This window comes from Sphaeramia orbicularis, chromosome 13, assembly GCF_902148855.1.
Source record: "Sphaeramia orbicularis chromosome 13, fSphaOr1.1, whole genome shotgun sequence".
NCBI classification, from domain to species: Eukaryota; Metazoa; Chordata; class Actinopteri; order Kurtiformes; family Apogonidae; genus Sphaeramia; species Sphaeramia orbicularis.
In genome coordinates, this window is record NC_043969.1 from 19,505,904 (window position 1) to 19,523,699 (window position 17,796).

Genomic DNA, 17,796 nt, shown 5'->3' on the forward strand with positions numbered 1-17,796 from the left:
ATTTAACGGATACCAAAGGCATTGTCCTTTGAGTCTTTTTTTCTCAGTACTAGTGGAGAGAAACAACTGAATTTATAAGTCTGCTATGAGGAGACACAGTGTTGGGTTAATAAGAGAGCACGGAGGATCTCTGGAGTAGTGTTGGTCTCTGTGTGTCTCTGTTTAGAGACAACCAGGGAAGGAGAGAGTTAGAAAGATAGAGGGAGCTGATAATGATATCTTGCGTAGGTCAGGGGAGAGAGTGGGATGGAGACCCTAACCCTGAATGTCTATTTGGAGGAACAAGTGCTGTGCTTGTGGTCAATTAACCTTGAGGACTATTACTGTGTGGTCAGTAGATACGCACGCACGCACACACACACACACACACACACACACACACGAAAACCAAGAGAGAGGTAGTGAGAATAAGGAAAGAGTGTAGTCCATTTTCATGAAGGCAACTAGCTATATAACAGGTGTCTGACAACATTGTTCATACTCGTGTACTGTGAAGGTTTGCTTGGGGTCAGAACATTGAGGTCAAAGTACTGAGCAGATACCAACAGGGTGACCAGGTGATGGAAAAGATGACAAAACAGTTGGTTTTGTGTATCTGACTTTCAGTCCATCCAAGGCCAATAGACTACCCATCTTCTTCTCTCACAATATTAACAAATAAACAACTGCAAATCATGTCGTGATTTTTTTTTGTCAGTTGGTGTCTAACTCCTTATAGGTTCAGTTTAAAGTGACATCTGTGATATTGTAAACAGCACCCCCACCCTAACCTGTGATGGCCACCAACATGTGAAAGTCCCTCTTTACAGCCAGAGTTTGTTTAGTCCATTCTGCACTTTAGAGATAAATAAATATTAATTCTGGTTCACACTTAAACATAGTAGAAAATTGTAATACACCTTGAAACCAGTTGCATACCCACCATAAAATGGAAAAAAAAAAAAAAAAAAAAAAAAAAAAAAATTGGAGAAGTTTATTCTACTGTTGTGATGTCTTTATCTGTAGGTGTTAATGGCAGTTGGAAAACCAGCTGGAGGTGCTTTACCTACAGGACTGGAGTGTGGAACATTAGATTTGGCAGCGAAAAACAAACACAAAACAACTAAATTGTCAATATTTCATTAGTAGTTTGTATATTTCTTCTGATGGATTTCCTAGAAAAGCTCCCAGTGAAGTACTGCTTAAGTAATGGTGTTAATTCTTGTTTTTCCTCCTTATACATGTTGCAGTGTAGCAGTACATGGGTAACAGTGTCAGGTGTGTTCCAATGAGTGCACAGCCCTATGGGGTGTATGATGTAGCCCTGTGACCTGTCCTCTAACAGGTGATTTCCATCCTCTCCTTTGGGTTCCTGCCCTTCAGTCCACTTGTTTTTGATTTTTGACCTGTATCAGTATCATCCCAGTATTCCTGCCAAGTTTCCAACATATGATTGTTAATTATAGTTTTAACCTCTGCTTTAGAAAGTCATATGTCTGTCTCATTGATGTTTGATGTTAAGTGTTTTTGCCAACATGTCTATAATCTTTTTTCCATCTCCCCTTACATGGTAGAAACCAGACGGAATGAGATGTCTGATGTTATGTTCTGTAATCTTAGAAAATTATTAAATAGAATATTTCATACTCAAGGTCCTGCCTGCATAATGATTTCCCAGAGTTGATGCTTGTAAGTGCAGATAAGCTGTCAGAAGCAATGACAAAATTGTGGTTGTAGTTATATCCTTCCATCCATTTTAATGCAAAAAGTATCTCCCATTAATTCAGCTGTGTAAATTGAGGGGTGGTCTGCAATTCTCTTTCCTTATAGAAAAAAATGGTAGTGCACACAGTGGACCGTGTGAAGGTGACCCATAAATGATTCATTTTCGGGTAAAAAATAACTATTTTTAGTTGTGTGATTATACACTACTGAAAGCATAATAATGAATTCTATATTCCATTTTGCAAGTAGATCATGTTGAATCTTACTGTCAGATATGATCACTATGAGTGGTTTCCACTTACATCCCTGTGGCATTTGTAGCTTTACTAACAATATAGATGTCATTAAACAGTCAAAAATGGGATGCCTATTGTGCCAAACTTAGATGTTTTTGTTTAGTGAGTCATGTCAAATATTATATACTTATAATGAAAGTAAATGAAGTGATGGAAAAGTCAAAGTCATTAGAATTCAGTTTTAGGGAACCACAAACAGCTCCAGTACCTCATTCCATTGCAAACCACACAGAACTTGTTAAAATATTCTGTTGTGGAGCACAGTGCAGCCACACATTATTTTGACAGAGTTAGGTTTAATTCAATTCAGACACTGTTTTGTTTTTGTTTTTTTTCCAAATTTGTTATTTATTGAACAATTCAAGCCAATAATTGGAAATCAAAAAGGGTTTATCCTGTGAGTCATGCTTTGATTCTCTTTTCTTTTCTTTTTTCCCCTTGTGTATCAGCTCCCTCTCTTTATATATCCCTTTTGGATTTAGATCTGGATTCATTATTTAGTTACGGTGATAATAGTGACAGGAAGTAAATGAAGAAACAAATGATACACAGAAAAAAAAGAGACAAGGATAGAGGCATAAATGTGAAATTACCACAAGAGAAAAAGGAGATGTACAGTATTCGTTTTTCCTGTCATAACCTGTGTCTCCCACTCTGACCTGTGGAACAGTGGTTCCCATAAAGGCTGCATATATTTACAGTATGTGAACAGGGCCTTTTAAATGCCACTACTCCAGCCTCCTTGATTTATGAGTTGGAGCTTTAACCCTTGGTTGCATTGTGTATGCGTGAGTGTGTGTAGGTGTGTTTTATCTGTAAGTTGATTCCATTATTGAAAACATTTGTCTGTGCATTTGTGTGCGTCAGATGTGACCTTGAACAGGCAGCATATCATTGTTAAGCTTGGGTGGCCTGTGTCCACCTAAGCTGTAATATACAGCTTTTCTCTGTGTGTGGCCTGGCACAGAGCGAGCAGAAAATTGTGTGTGTTTTGTGTATGGGCAGTGTGGTGGATAGAATACAGAAATAAAAGTGTGTTTATCAAAGTTATTGTGTGGTACTCAGTGTGTAGAGAGGAGTACACTTCCATTACTACAATAAAAAAGGGGATATCATAAAACAGAACTTGCAATGTTCTCCAAGAACCATCAATTTAGCACCTGTAGTCAGAAGCTGAGCCCACCTCAGTTCTCTGTTTACACATCTGATGTCGACTCTAGGGTTTGACCAACCTATCAACATGTTTCAGCTTAAAATTTCAACATAATGAAACCAAAAATGATATCGTGTGTTTTTGTTTTTTGTTTTTTTTACTTTTTTTTTTATTAAACATGTAAAAACACAATACAAAACATTCCTTGACAGCATCACAGACTATGTATGACAGTTTGAGTAAACAAAACACACACACACACACACACAAAAAGGAAAAGCCTTTAGGGTCCAAAAAGCTAGATATTAATAATAATGACTGAAGACGTAATAAATGGACAGTTAAGACATTACAACATAGTGTGGGGTTCCCCTTAGTTAGAGAGGTATCTTGTTATAGGTAGCCACCTCCTCACAAAGACATCAGACCTTAATTGTAATTAAGCGGTTAAAGCCTCCATTCCATTCAACTCCCTCAGCTTCAGTTTCCACTGTGACACTGGAGGTGGCTGTGGATTCATCCATTTTATTGTCACCATTTTTCTAGCAGTCATCAAGGTGCTTCTGGTCACTGGTGTACATGTCTTCAGGAGTTAGATCAAAGAAGTTGACTTGGGGTGAATAGTAAATCAATTCCCAGAATTTTATCTATCTGTCTCTTTACCGCCTTCCAAAAAGGAAGCATCAGTGGGCAATCCCAAAAGATGTGTGAGTGGTCACCAACCATTCCACAGTTTCTCCAACAATATTTTGCAGCTGGGTCACCTACAAATTTGGAGACGACCGACGATGTCTTAAAGAACCTTGTCTTCATCTTCCAATCAGACTCCTTCCACATGTTGCTGTTAATACCCTTATGACATCCAATGCACATTGTTTCCCACTCTCCATCCTCAATTATAATATTTAACTCCAGCTCCCATTTATTTTGATATACAAAGTAATCATGTGTTTTTAACTTATCATGGTGCTTATCACTATCAGGGGATCTAACGGTGATATTAACCCATAAAGACCCAAACATCCACTGGTGACCAACAACATCTACTGATATAACATATTAATATGTGTTCATCCACTAATCCTATCAACACATGCAAAATAATTGGGGTAAAATGCAGTTTGTCATCTTTCATGGTCATCAGATATGACCCATTTGGACGTTCAGAGGCTCCGTAGTGAACATGGAAACAGTGTCATCCTCTACAACATTGATTCACCAGTAAAACCCATGGAGTTGGATCAATGACAGTGGATGGACACACTTGTTTGTGTTGTTATTGATATATGTGCTGAATAAGTCACTTTTCTTCAGTTTTCTCCATTTTAATATAGTAACATTGAATTTCCTCTGAATGTTCCTGAATATCTAAAAAAATACTGGAAATTAAATATACAAAAATACATGATTTTCAGTGAAAAATACTAAAACAGAGAATTATTTTATAATAAATGGTGATAAATCACTTAAAAAAAGGTTAAATAGAGAGAAACATTCATTTAGGAACTGACTGGTTAAACAGGAAAAAAAATTATTAAAACTTCAAGGTTCATGCGCTTTTGTTGTTAGGTGTACAGAAGCATACAGTACCAGGACTCGATTTAGCACACAAAAAGTCTGCAAAATATATGATAAAATTCAAATCACAGTTTATAATCACATACAGACAGTACTTAACCGTCACTCCAAACTCCCATGCTTTTATTCATGTACAGTTTTTATATCATAATCATCTAAACAGGGGATTTATATATCATGTTCTATTGGTGTTTCCTGTTTTACTTTTAGATCACCTTCCTCATGTACCTTCACTTTTTTTTGTTACTTCCTGTCTTTGTGTTTTTCCCTCAGATTTCTGTCTCCCCTATGTCTTATTAAAGATTAGCCTGTGTCTGTTTATCCTAGTTCTTTCCCTTTAGGATCCATCAGTCAGTTCCTGTTTATCGTTGGAGTTCCCCTCCTTTTCCTCTGTTCTCCACCCATCCTTACCTCTTTCACATTCAGTAATCACGCATATCCTGTGAAGTGTATATACTACTGACCTACCCTTTGTTCCTCTTCTCTCTGTGTTCTCCTGTGTAGTCCTTATGTTTTTAGATTTTTCCTGTTTGGGTTTCACACAATTCCTTACTTCTTTGCTTTTGAGTCTGTGTCTGAGTCCGCCTCTGGTGTAATCTGTGGCACTACATAAAAATTTACAGACACCTCATATAACTGTCACAAAAGGGGAATATTGACTATAGACACCAACCAGGCTGTTTGTTTGTGCTGTAAAGTTGGACATTTTAACTTATGGGAACAGACTCACTTTTGGTGCGAGCCTCAAGTGGCTGTTCAAAGTAGTACAGTTTTGGACACTTGACCCTCTTACTGAGTTACCTCTACCTAATGCATGATTCTGGGAAAAACTACAAAGTCAGAAAGAGGCTGAGATTGTGGTGAATAGTGTGTGACTGTCCAGTTGCGGATGTAGTAGTCGTTTAAGGACATCTGTATGACAGAGAATCACAAGACATGAGGACTGAAAATATTTACAGTATTTTATCAGTCCATGGATAGAGGTGATCTGGTGGGAGTTGTTTTTCTTGATCTTAAAGCTTTGTATGACTTTCATCACCAATTTTTCATCAAATCTGTAAAACCTGAGTCATAGCCTAATACCGACTTTACAGTACCTACCTACCTAGTAATCATCAGCCACCAAAGACTGAATCTCCTTGACCGACCATGGTGTAGTTTTGCGGGCTGTCATGTGGATTAACCTACCGCAATATTTACTGTGAACTTCCGCATATGTTTTTTGTAAAACGGCAGGTCACAGACAACTCTCTGACCAATCAGTGGTCTGCAATGTTTACGCGTCACATTTCAGTGTCTGTTCCCCAGTCTTGGAACCTCGGCGGAGGTGATACCAAAAAACTAGTAATGGGTACCAGACTCCAGGTCTTTTTTCGTAATGGAAACGCAAAAAGGTCGAGTCCAGCCGGTACCACGTAGCAGAAATGCAGCATATGTATCTTCGAATCTGTAAGTCTTTCCGTGATTACACACCTGAATCTCCTCCCTCATGGTAAATAATTTTTAATGTGTACTCCACCATAAACAGTTTCCAAACAGAGCTGGTAGGTCACTCGAGCATTTTCGGAAATTTGTCGTGATGTGTTATGTGGGAAGCGGAGATCCACGAAGCCACAGTAGCAAGAGGCAATGAAGCCGTTTTCGTGTTTGTTTGCATTGCAGCCATAATGCGGCTGCGTGGAGCTCCACTTCCCACAATGCATGTTGTGACAAATTTCTGAAGATGCATGAGTGACCTACCAGCTCTGTAAACAAATGGATTATTTATGGTGGAGTACACTTTGAAATTGTTCACCATGAGGGAAGAGATTCAAGGCACACCTGTGCAATAATCATGGTGTCTAATCAGCATCTTGATATGCCACACCTGAGGTGGATGGATTATCTCTGCGCAGGAGAAGCGCTCACTAGCACAGATTTGTGAACAATATGTGAGAGAAAAAGCCTTTTGTGTACATAGAAAAAGTCTTAGACCTTTGAGTTCAGTTCATGAAAAAATGGGAACAAAAACCAAAAAAAGTTGCATTTATATTTTTGTTCAGTGTATATGGTCTGCCAGCTAGCCTGCTAATTAGCTCTGGTAGCAAGTAGTGTGCCTGTACTTTACACAATACTGACTAGGGATGTAAACAATTATTCATTTATTCATTTTCTGAACCCGCTTTATCCTCACTAGGATCACGGGGGTCACTGGAGCCTATCCCAGCTACTTATGGGCGAAGGCGAAGAATTTGCTCAATTAAATTACAATAATTGTCAGTTAATTGCCCTTTTCCATGGTGGTATTTGTGGTGTCGACAGTAGGAGGCGCCACTGCCTAAACTACGCTTCATTGTGTCACTCTGTCCACCTGTCCCACACCTGTCTGAAGTAGAGCCCGACCGATATGGGATTTTTGGGGCTGATACCGATATTGGGGCTAAAAAAAGCTGATATCCAATATATCGGCCAATATCCGATATTGGAGCATGGAGGATTAGCAGTCCATCCTCGTCAGAGCGTGCGAGTGGGGGGGTAGCTCCATGAATATGTGATTGTGTGTGTGTGGGGAGTGATAGCATCATTGTCTGGGCAGAAGTGAAAGTGAAACTGACAGGCTTTACTGTTCCTCTAACTCTCTGGGCAGCACACACACAGGCGCAGCAAGCGACAGAATCTCCGCGCAGCAAAAAAGTTAATACATCGGCTACAAATTGGTCGATGTTGATTAATCAGTGATTACACTATAATCTGGGCTCTAGTCTGAAGGCTGCTGGCTTGTCCACGCTGCAATACTGTGACCGGAACCACATCATGGCAATGAGTTAGAATCGCTTTAGGGCAATGATGGAGTGAAACACAGACTGGCAGACCACATGCTGCGGGTTGCCTATTTGTAGAAGTGGTCCATCCCTGCAGGCAGGAGGAGGTCTTAATACGTACACATATGCCGGGTCCATATTGGTCCGGTCCTGAACGGAGTGGTGGGGTGGGGCTCCTTGAGATCCATCCCCCGCATGAACCTTTCTTCTAAACTGCCCCTCTTCAGATCCATTAATTATTTTATTTCTCTGCAGAATTATTATCTGCAAAATATGTAGCTTTTACATTTTGCATCCCTAATACTGGACATTACTGTTACAACTGTAATGTTATCATTTATTATGTAATTGAAATTACTTGATGGAATGTAATATTCCACTGTTAGTCATGTGGTTGGTGTTTTCAGTAGGTTTCTGTTTTATCCCTCGCTCTTTTCCTACTCCATAAAACCAACATGAAGACAGGCATGTCATGTTCATTTAGGCTTCAAAATTGCAGCTTATGGACCAACGGATACTGTCACAGACGGTTCATCTGTTATTTATAGAATGCCTGTGGATGTGTATGTTTCAAGACACGTTATGACAGTTTATAGCGAACATAGAAGTTACATGCGGAAATTTGCTCAAATGTATGAAACAGTGGCAACTCTTGGACAAATTTAGCTTTCTGGCACTGACTTTAGTTTGGTACAACATAGTTTATCACTTTGTGTGCACCAGCTGTAGGTGTTTTCTCCAATAAGGTTAAGTCCAGCTCTAATGAGTAGCAGACCCTAATTGATTCCAGTCAGTACCAATGAGACAAATCAACCCACCAAAAGCTCATCTCCATCCCCCTCTCCTCCTTCTGGCTCTTTTGAATCCCTTCTGAGTAAACAGGAGTTGAAAAGAGTGGCGGGAGCAGTAAGCAGGTGGAGACAAAGGGGAGCGAAAGGTGCACAGATGGAGAGAGAATGAGGGGGAAAAGCTAATGAGAAAAGCGTCATCACTGGGGAAACACACAGTATATGATAAAGAGCGAGAGGAACAATATTTCGTGCTTGGATTACGTCAGTTTCATTTGGCTGCAACATCTAAGCCCAAAGTATCTACGGTATGCAAAAGTATGCACTGGAGAAATGAAGACAATAGAGGAGTTAAAAGAGGGAGAGGAGACAGATGGGGTAATCGAGTGACTGACAAGGGGCATATAAAAACAAAAAAGGATGTAGTAACATGAAAGGAGAAAAAGTTTGTGCAAAACAGATGAGAAAAGAATAGAAAAGAACATAAGCTTAGGTATTCACTATTGTTCCACTGCCTTTAACTCTGATATATAGCCTATGGAAAAAAAAATATTAACACTAGAACATTTTTTTCACCCTCCTTTATTCCCTCTTTCTTCATTATCGCCTCATCCTCCACATTTCTTTCATGTATTCTGTTTCTGTAATTGTTCGTGTCAGTTCTTTGTGTGTGATGACACATTCTTCTGTGAAAGACACCCTTCCTAGGTTCTTAGAGTAATTGCATAATGAATGTGATGAGTGGTTTTAGCTGATTTAGCAATACAGTGTGGTGTTAAAGTGAGCATTGTTGGCTCGACTTTTTTTTTTTTTTTTTTTACAGACTTCCATGTCATATTCATGGCCATCTCAGTGTATAACTGTTTTCCAGACCCTTTCTCTGACATGGATAGAGGCTGTTTTGAGAATATAAATATTTCCCTGTGGGCAGATTGTCTGGTACCCTGTGATCACGATAGAATTTAACCAAACTAAACCTTACTGAGGCTACATTCAGACAGCAGCCAAATGTGGCCCAAATCCGATTTTTTTGCCGCAATTTGACCTGTTTTTGACCTGTACAAGACAGTCTGAACGGCACAAATCCAATTTTTTCAAATCCGACCCAGGCCACTTTCATATGTGGTCCTAAATCTGATACATATCGGACATTTTGCAATGCAACGTCAGTCTGAACGGCCAGGTCGCATTTATCTGACCTTTACATCATTGAAATGCCAGTACAGCCCTATTACAACACGCTTGCGAACAACTATAGGTCGCCAGAGATGAGTGTCTTGTCGTGAGAGTGTTATGGAGAGGCAGTCACAGATATATTTCAACGTTCTTCTTGTCATTTGAAAATTATGAATGAAGTCTGTGTCGGTGAAGCCGCTAACATCACGATCCCACCACTCCTGACTGCGACTCCACATCCAAATACTCTGTTGTACAGATGTAGCAGCCATTGCACCACAAAAGACCAGCGCAAAAAGCCTGGCTCTCCTCTTTTTTAATCTTCTACTTAAAATTATTTGACTGTAATGGTGCTGACTTCGGCTGTAGAGAAACTTTATCAGTGCCACACACACGCCGATACGAGATGCCTCCATATTTCCTTCCGTAAACACAGTGCGTGCTGCATGGTCACATATTACGTCAGGACCTCTTCAGGGTCGCTTTCAGTTCGTACTGAGAACTGATAGAATTCGCATTTCTAATATGAACGAGCACACAAAAAATCAGATTTCACAAAAAAATCCAAATTGTGCTTTGAGACCTGCTGTCTGAACGTAGCCTTAGACTCATACTCATACTCTTCATCTGCTTATTCGGGTCCGGGTCGTGGGGGCAGCAGCCTCAGAAAAGATGCCCAGACAGCCCTGTCCTCAGCCACTTCCACCAGCTCTTCTGCGGGAATCCCAAGACGTTCCGAAGCCAGCCCAGAGATATAATCCCTCCAGCATGTCCTGGGTCGACCCGAAGTCTCCTCCCGGTTGGACACACCTGAAACACCTCCCCAGGGAGGCATCCAGGAGTCCTCCTCACTAGATGCCCGAAGGACCTCAACTGGCTCCTCTCGACGTGGAGGAGCAGCAGCTCTACTGCGAGTCCCTCCTGGATGTCCAAGCTCCTCACCCTATCTCTAAGGCTTAGCCCATCCACCCTGTGAAGGAAACTCATTTTGGCCGCTTATACCCGCGACCTCATTCTTTCAGTCATTACCCAGAGATCATGACCATAGGTGAGGGTTGGAACATAGATCGACCGTATTTAGACTTATTCATTTACGTTTGCCAGTGACATCCATGTGCTTTATGTCAGGTGCAGTAAATGTCATACAAACACCACCTGTAGTTAATACTCAGATGCTTGTTAGTCGTGTTTGCCTTTCCTGCTGCATGTGTTGTATATTACATTTTACTTTTTTTACTTCTTGCACTTGCATTTCCTGTTTTGTCATCAGAGTGACTGCACTTTCTACCTGGATCCTCAGCGGACTCCAGGGAGAGTCCCTGATGTAAATTACACCTCGGTAATGAGGGTGTATATTTCATCTGATCCGAGCTCTTGTCCTGGAATAAGGAGAAGGTGGCTAAAGTTTGTTGGTATCATTCAGGTATGCCACCGCTGTTGATTAATGGGAATGACGCCACCAACATTTGCATTTAACATTTATAAAGTTCAAGCTTAGAGTGGAGGAAAATGATGTATATCTAATCCTCACTTGATCGAGCTCACTTCAGTGGGCTTTTAGCACCACTCCCCATCTCCTATAATCATTGCTCCCCTCCTTTATAGCATTGCTTCTTCTTCCTTGGTCTTTATCTGCCTTGGTTTTCCGAGTCTCACACATTACAAGAGATTTATATCAGTCTTAAACTCCTCGCTCTGCGCTCTGTCCAGTGTTTTCTCGTGTTTTCCTTCTCACCTTGTATTAAAAGGAAGTGTATAAAGCAGGTGTGTCAAACATGTGGCCCGGGGGCCAAATCTGGCCCGCCAAAGGGTCCAGTCCGGCCCTTGGGATGAATTTGTGAAATGCAAAAATTACACTAAGATATTAACAATCCTTTTAGTTCAGGTTCCAAATTCAGACTAATTGAATCTCAAGTGGGCGGGATTCAGTAAAATACTCTCATAATAACATATAAATAATGACAACTCCAAATTTTTCTCTTTGTAAATCTAAGTATTTTCATGTATTTACACTAAAACAAAGTATAATTTCGCAAAAAATGTGAATGCCATAAACAAATATGAACAACTTGGAATGTCTTAAGAGAACTAAGTACAATTTTAACAAGATTCTGCCTGTTATTAAATGTTTTGTGTGTTTGTAGATCCACTGTGATCTGTAAGTTATAACATAAATGTTTAAATGATAAATTGAGGCATAATATTGTCAAAATTATACTTATTTTTTCAGTTTGTTCATGTTATTCATATCTTTTGAAAGGAGAATTTGTAGATGTAAACCTTTTCATAATGGAAATTTACTTGTTTCGCTCTAAAACAGAAAAGTTTGGAGTTGACATTATTTCTATATTATTATGTTATTATTTTACTGGTTCGGCCCATTTCAGATCAAATTTAGCTGAATGTGGTCCCTGAACTAAAATGAGTTTGACACCCCTGGTATAAAGAATGTTAAGGGTCCAGACAAGAGACTAAACACACATATAAACACACACACTTTAACCCTTGTGCCGCAGCTAGGACTTTTTTGGCAAATTGTTAGGTCTCAAATTGTGTAGATTTTGGTAAAAGTGGTGTTTCTGTTTTATTTATATTGTATTTTGCAAAATGATTATAGATGGTTATTAAAATCAACAATTGATAAACAAAATACATTTTGTAATAGGACACCCCAGAAGCAGTCCTCAGCTTTTATATGGGGGCTCTTAAACATGTAATAAGAGACACATTTTATTATAATCTTTAAGACATCAAATGTTCTAAATGACGACACAAACATATTTTAAAATTTTACCTATCTACCTAATGATGATTCATTTCCCTTTCCTAAATCCTATTTTAACTAGCATATTCCAATATTCTCCAATATTTTAATAGTAAGACATGGTAATAAGTAAAGAGTTTACATAATTAGTATATCAGCCATGCAAGGTTTTGGGCCAGGCATATTTTTGAAGTAGCTCTGTTTGTTTATGTTTACCATTTTTTGTTTTGGTTCATTAGACCCACCCACCAACAATTACCCAGTGTATCTAAACTTTAAAGTTATAAGTCCAGACATGTTACCGTTGAAACTCATTAAAACTGTAGTTTTGAATCCTACAACTATTATACCACAAAATCAAGCATTCTATTATCGTGGACTATAACTCTAGGGTAAGGCCATTAAATTTTTAAGATTTTACCTGTTTTTTTTTTCCTTTTGTATGATTTTGAGCTGCCTCATATTTGCCTTCAGGGTGATTTGTACATGCTCTTTTTCTGGTTTCTACTATATGAAATATGTGTCTCCTATAGAACACTGTTGGTCAAATGACCTGTGGGTTGATATGGATGTAAAGGAGTGGAATGTGTGTGTAAAAGAAAAAAAAAAAAGGTATGCGTGTTTATCTGTGCATCATGATACACATGCCTCCCATAAGCAACTTATTCTTTGTACACGTGCCTCAAAGAGAATGTTGGTGTTGTTTTTTCATGCTGGGAAAAAAAAAACTTTTTTTTTTTTTTAACCAAAACCCGTGTTTGTGTAGCATTTGAAAGAGTCATGTTTGGAAAATGAATACATTGAAGGTAGACATGGTGACAAATGGAGCTGATCTTAAAAAAAAAAAAAAAAAAATCTCAACCAGATCATATTTGTTTATTATTTTAGATCTTAACGACAGTCATCTAGTAAATGTACTTGTACTAGTTCATGGTGATTTCCAGCATTGGCGTTTATTAAACGTTCTTCCAATGAATCATCAAACATTCCCAGAATATTTTTTACAGCTTCATAATTACTGCTACACTTTCAGGATTTTTTTGGGCAAATTATCATTAGTCTCTTTTTTAGATTATAGGCGTGTTGTCCTCAATTTCTGTTCTCTCAATTTATATTCAGCAACAGATTTATTTATTGATTTATTTTTAGTAATTGTATTGACGAGGAACTTAATGGAGAAGACAATGGCTTCACAGTTTATTGATATTTTCTTCTTTTTTTTTTTTCTTTCTTTGATTCCATCTACCAGATTTTTTTTTTCTTTCAGAATGGACAATTAGTTTGAGAAGTGAGTCCAAGCTTTCTGAGGAAAATGAAGAAAAAGTTCCTATGAACATTAGAGCATAGGACAAACTCTTGGTAAAGGCACATCAAATAAAAGTGCAATTTAGAGTTCAGGGTGTAAGGGTTTCTACGGGGAAGAGGAGGTGCAGAAGGTTTTTTTTCCACCTTGTCCTTTTACTTTTCTTCTTTCCTTTTGTGGAAGCGCTTAAAGCTCAATTTGATGTACAGTATTTCAGCTTTGAAAGTTGCGGAGGAGAAACGTTTTGTCCTCTTTACAGGCATCTGAAGTGCGCTTTGCCTTGCTACGCAGTGTTCAAAGCTGCCATGAGAGTTTTGATTTCCTCTTGCGTTTTGTTAAGCGGGGAAGTACCTGCTGTTCTCCAGTTCTGCCACTGGACTTATGGTTACGGATCCGCTACCTGGCTGTGTTCGGAGCTGCCGTGATCTTTATTTCCTCTTGCTTCTTCTTAACCTGCTTTTAAGTGAGCGTCTCACTGAACTCGGTAGTTAAGTAGGTGCTGCTCAGTTTTTGTCCAGTGTTCAGCAACTGTCACCTGATGGGAGGTCTTCTTTTTATTTTCAGTTCTTTACTTCTACTAGTTATTTTTCTTCCCATTTTCCTGAGATCATCTTCAGCATCATCATCAATCATTAAACTAGTATCATGGGCTCTGTATTTTTCCCGCTGGAAACGAGTGTCATGAGGTTCTTGTTTTATTTTTTCGAGCCATAATTGTTCTTTTTTTCCTCATTCTGTCTGTTTGCTGTTTTCTTGTTGACTTCTTGGTGGAGGGTCACATTCTACTAAATGTTTACAATAACATTTAATTGTGCGCTACGTCACTATCTTCTGTGCATAGAACCTAACCACTGTTGGTTAGTGTCACCCAAACTGTCCTGGAAACAAAATATATTCTATTCATGTGCAAGAATACTACTTCCTGTCACCCATATTTCTAAATGATTTAATTTCAAGAACTTAGATTATTATTATTTTTTCTAAACAATCACAATGACTAATTATTCACTGAGTTCACCAGCTCTAAATTACTGTAAAAAAAAAAAAAAAAAAAAAGGCGGGGGGGGGGTGTAATCATGGCTGGAGCTCATAGGAAAATGATTAATTATATAATAACTTTCCTGTACATATTAATGTCCTATTGGTTCTGATTCTATTTTCAATATAGAAGCCTCATAACGCTCACATTACTTTATACATACTCAATAAAGTCTAAATAATGAAAAAAATTAACATAGTAAATCTAGCTAACCTTCCATTTCATTAGTGTTGCATCAAAAAATGCAATATTTTAGTGTCATTGTCATAAAAACAGTTATAAATTACAAGATATTGTTAAAATATCTTAATACTGACATGGCTAAAGTATTAGAAAGTTCCATCCCAAATATCAAAATATAACAAAAAGTACTATTTAGTACAGCAAAACAACAATAAATATACTGCATTAAACATGACGAGTGAGTATTGATTTAATTCAGAATCTTTTAGTGTAATCTGTTATTACACCATTAACAATGTGAAAAAGGATAGACTATTGTGTTTTGAAATACAAGTGTTAGAAAGCGGTTTCTCACACATGAGTGGAATGTTTTGGTGTTGGGTACAGGACCAGGAAGTGACAGTAGGACTTAAAAATGTGATTTTCTCTGAAATGGAGGCATTTACTGGCCTAAAGCAATCACTATTGTTCAGCATAACACATTCATATCATTCATGGCTCTGATGCAGAAGACAATCCAAAGCTCAGAGCATGTTTTCTTTCTAAGTCTGCCACATGCATTCGCCTCTCCTGACCTTGGTTTTGAATATATTAACTTCAGGTTTAGTATTAATACTCTGTGTCCATGCCTTTACTATAAGACCTGTTCGTACTCTGATAATAGTACTGACAGTATCGACACTGAGATCACACCCACTCCAAACCAAAAAACTGACAACACAAACACAACTCTAAACCCTGGATGAAGGAACTGACTTGTTCCATATGTTTCTTTGAGTGTATTTCTGTATGTTTTGCACACTCCCGCTCCTGTTCATCATCACTTATTTCAACATATCATCACACACACATACACACTGTCTTTTGAGGGTGAGGTTGTCATGTTGACACTTTGCTTCATGGTTTATGTCACGTAGTTGGGTCTTCACTTTAAGTCTCCAATTTCTGTCCTACATCCCATCTTGTGCATTGCTGCTGCGCCATTTTATCAACAGAATCTTAATGCACTTCATAAGCCAAAGTCCAAAAACAGGTTTGATAGTAGGGGTGTGCGATATGACGATATTAGATCGTGAAGGATTAGAATGTATCAACGATCCGACAAAGCAGAGAGATCATGGAATCGTCTATGTAGTTAGAGGCATAGAATTTTTAATGGCTCTGGATGTAGTTATGACAGGTTCAAAGTTTGAGTTGTATTTTAGTGACATTAACCCTTTCATGCACAGTGGTCACTACAGTGGACAGTTATTCTGCAGCTGTTCTCTTGTATATTCATGGGTTTTGTTGTTTTAGTTCCATTTCAGCCAACACAGTGGACACTTATGCACCATCCCAAACACTGCGGTTCGTATAGTTATTGTAACTTTGCTGGTCATGATAAACCTGATCTGCAGTAACATGTTTTAGTATAAATAAGTTGCTAATTGTTATTAGACTATAATTAACAGTTTTCTGAAACAAACTTTTTTTTTTTTTTTGCATATCTCCTGAGACCCAGTAATGTATTTTGTCCTCTGTAGGGGACAAAAGTTTGACAGTTTCACTTAAAGAATGCTGTGCATTACATAAAACATCCCATTAAAAAAATCAATCGGTAAATAAAAAGTATTTTAAAAATGTATTTGAAAAAACTGTTGCATTATGCAGTTTCCAATCAAGACAATTTTTTAATGTAAAACAGCTAAAATTGTCAATTTCCTGGGTCTGACGAGGATATTATCTCCACGAAATGAGTAATAACTAATATTAGAGTATGATCAAATGTGAGAAAACATTAGTGTTTTAGCAATTAGCTGCATTAAAATGTTTTTTATTCATAGTTTTCACACAGTATATCACTTTCTGATGATGAGTTTTAAATACATGTTTCTTTGCTTCAAAAATTAAATGCATGGTGTCCAGCTGAGTGGACATGTTTGTAACTCCACGAAAAGTAGGCTCATAAAAAAAAAAAAAAAAAAAAAAATCATTTGCATTGTTTTTTTTTCATGCCTAAAGAGGAATAAAAACACTCAAGAAAAAATATTGACTAAGGTTCTCATAATTCATACATGAAAGGGTTAAGGGCAAAAATTCAAGTTCTTGGTTATGGACTTCATCTTCATCTGTGAGCTTTGAATACTCCCCAGGAGAACTTCCTCCACCCCTGGATGGCTTTCGTCTTGGCATCTTAGCCTTATGCAGTCAGTCTGAAATTAAAAAAATAAAAAAAATCATTATGCATTACTCCATAAAATGTGTAAGAGTTGTTTTATTAGTTTAACTATAATTTAATCTATAGAAGCCTTCCTAAAGTGATTCTGGCTGCTTAAATTGGCTTCATCATTGACAGAACAAGTCAAAATCTAACAAATTGGTGGGCAGTTTCAAAACCAGTATGAAAATTTGGTTGTAAAAAAAACTTGATCTCACTTTAGGAAAGTAAATGGGCCTAAATAATATAAACTAATTGTAGCCCATGTAGGTGGGTATAATTGATTAAATTTTGGAGGCTACATATTGAAAATTGAGTGAATGCAAGTTTTTTTTTTTTTTTTTTTTTTTTACAATGGTATGTATTTTTTTCCACAAAGTCAAAATTAATGGGGGTAGGGTTAGTAAAAGTAATGATTTTACTGATCTAATATTAGAATATACTTAATTGTTGGGTAATGCTTTATTCACAACAGAGAAAGAAGAGAATGGTGTATAATGCATACAGATTTATGACAATATCAACTGTACATAAAGAATTATAAGTCAAATTCTTACCTAGAAGCCAAAAAATACTAACAAAATTGTCACAGGACGTCTTCTGAGGAACTGGCTGATATGACCTCATTGACTTTGAACTGAAAACACTGAAAATGATACTCATTCAAAAGGCCAGACCATAAGCTCTTCTTCTAAGATTCAAAGTAAGCAAGTTCAATGAAAATTTGCAAGCAGCAACAGGATTAATATGGGTTTTCAAATTATTTGTCACTGAAAAAGGGTAATTTGTGCCCACTTTTCAGCAAACATCATGC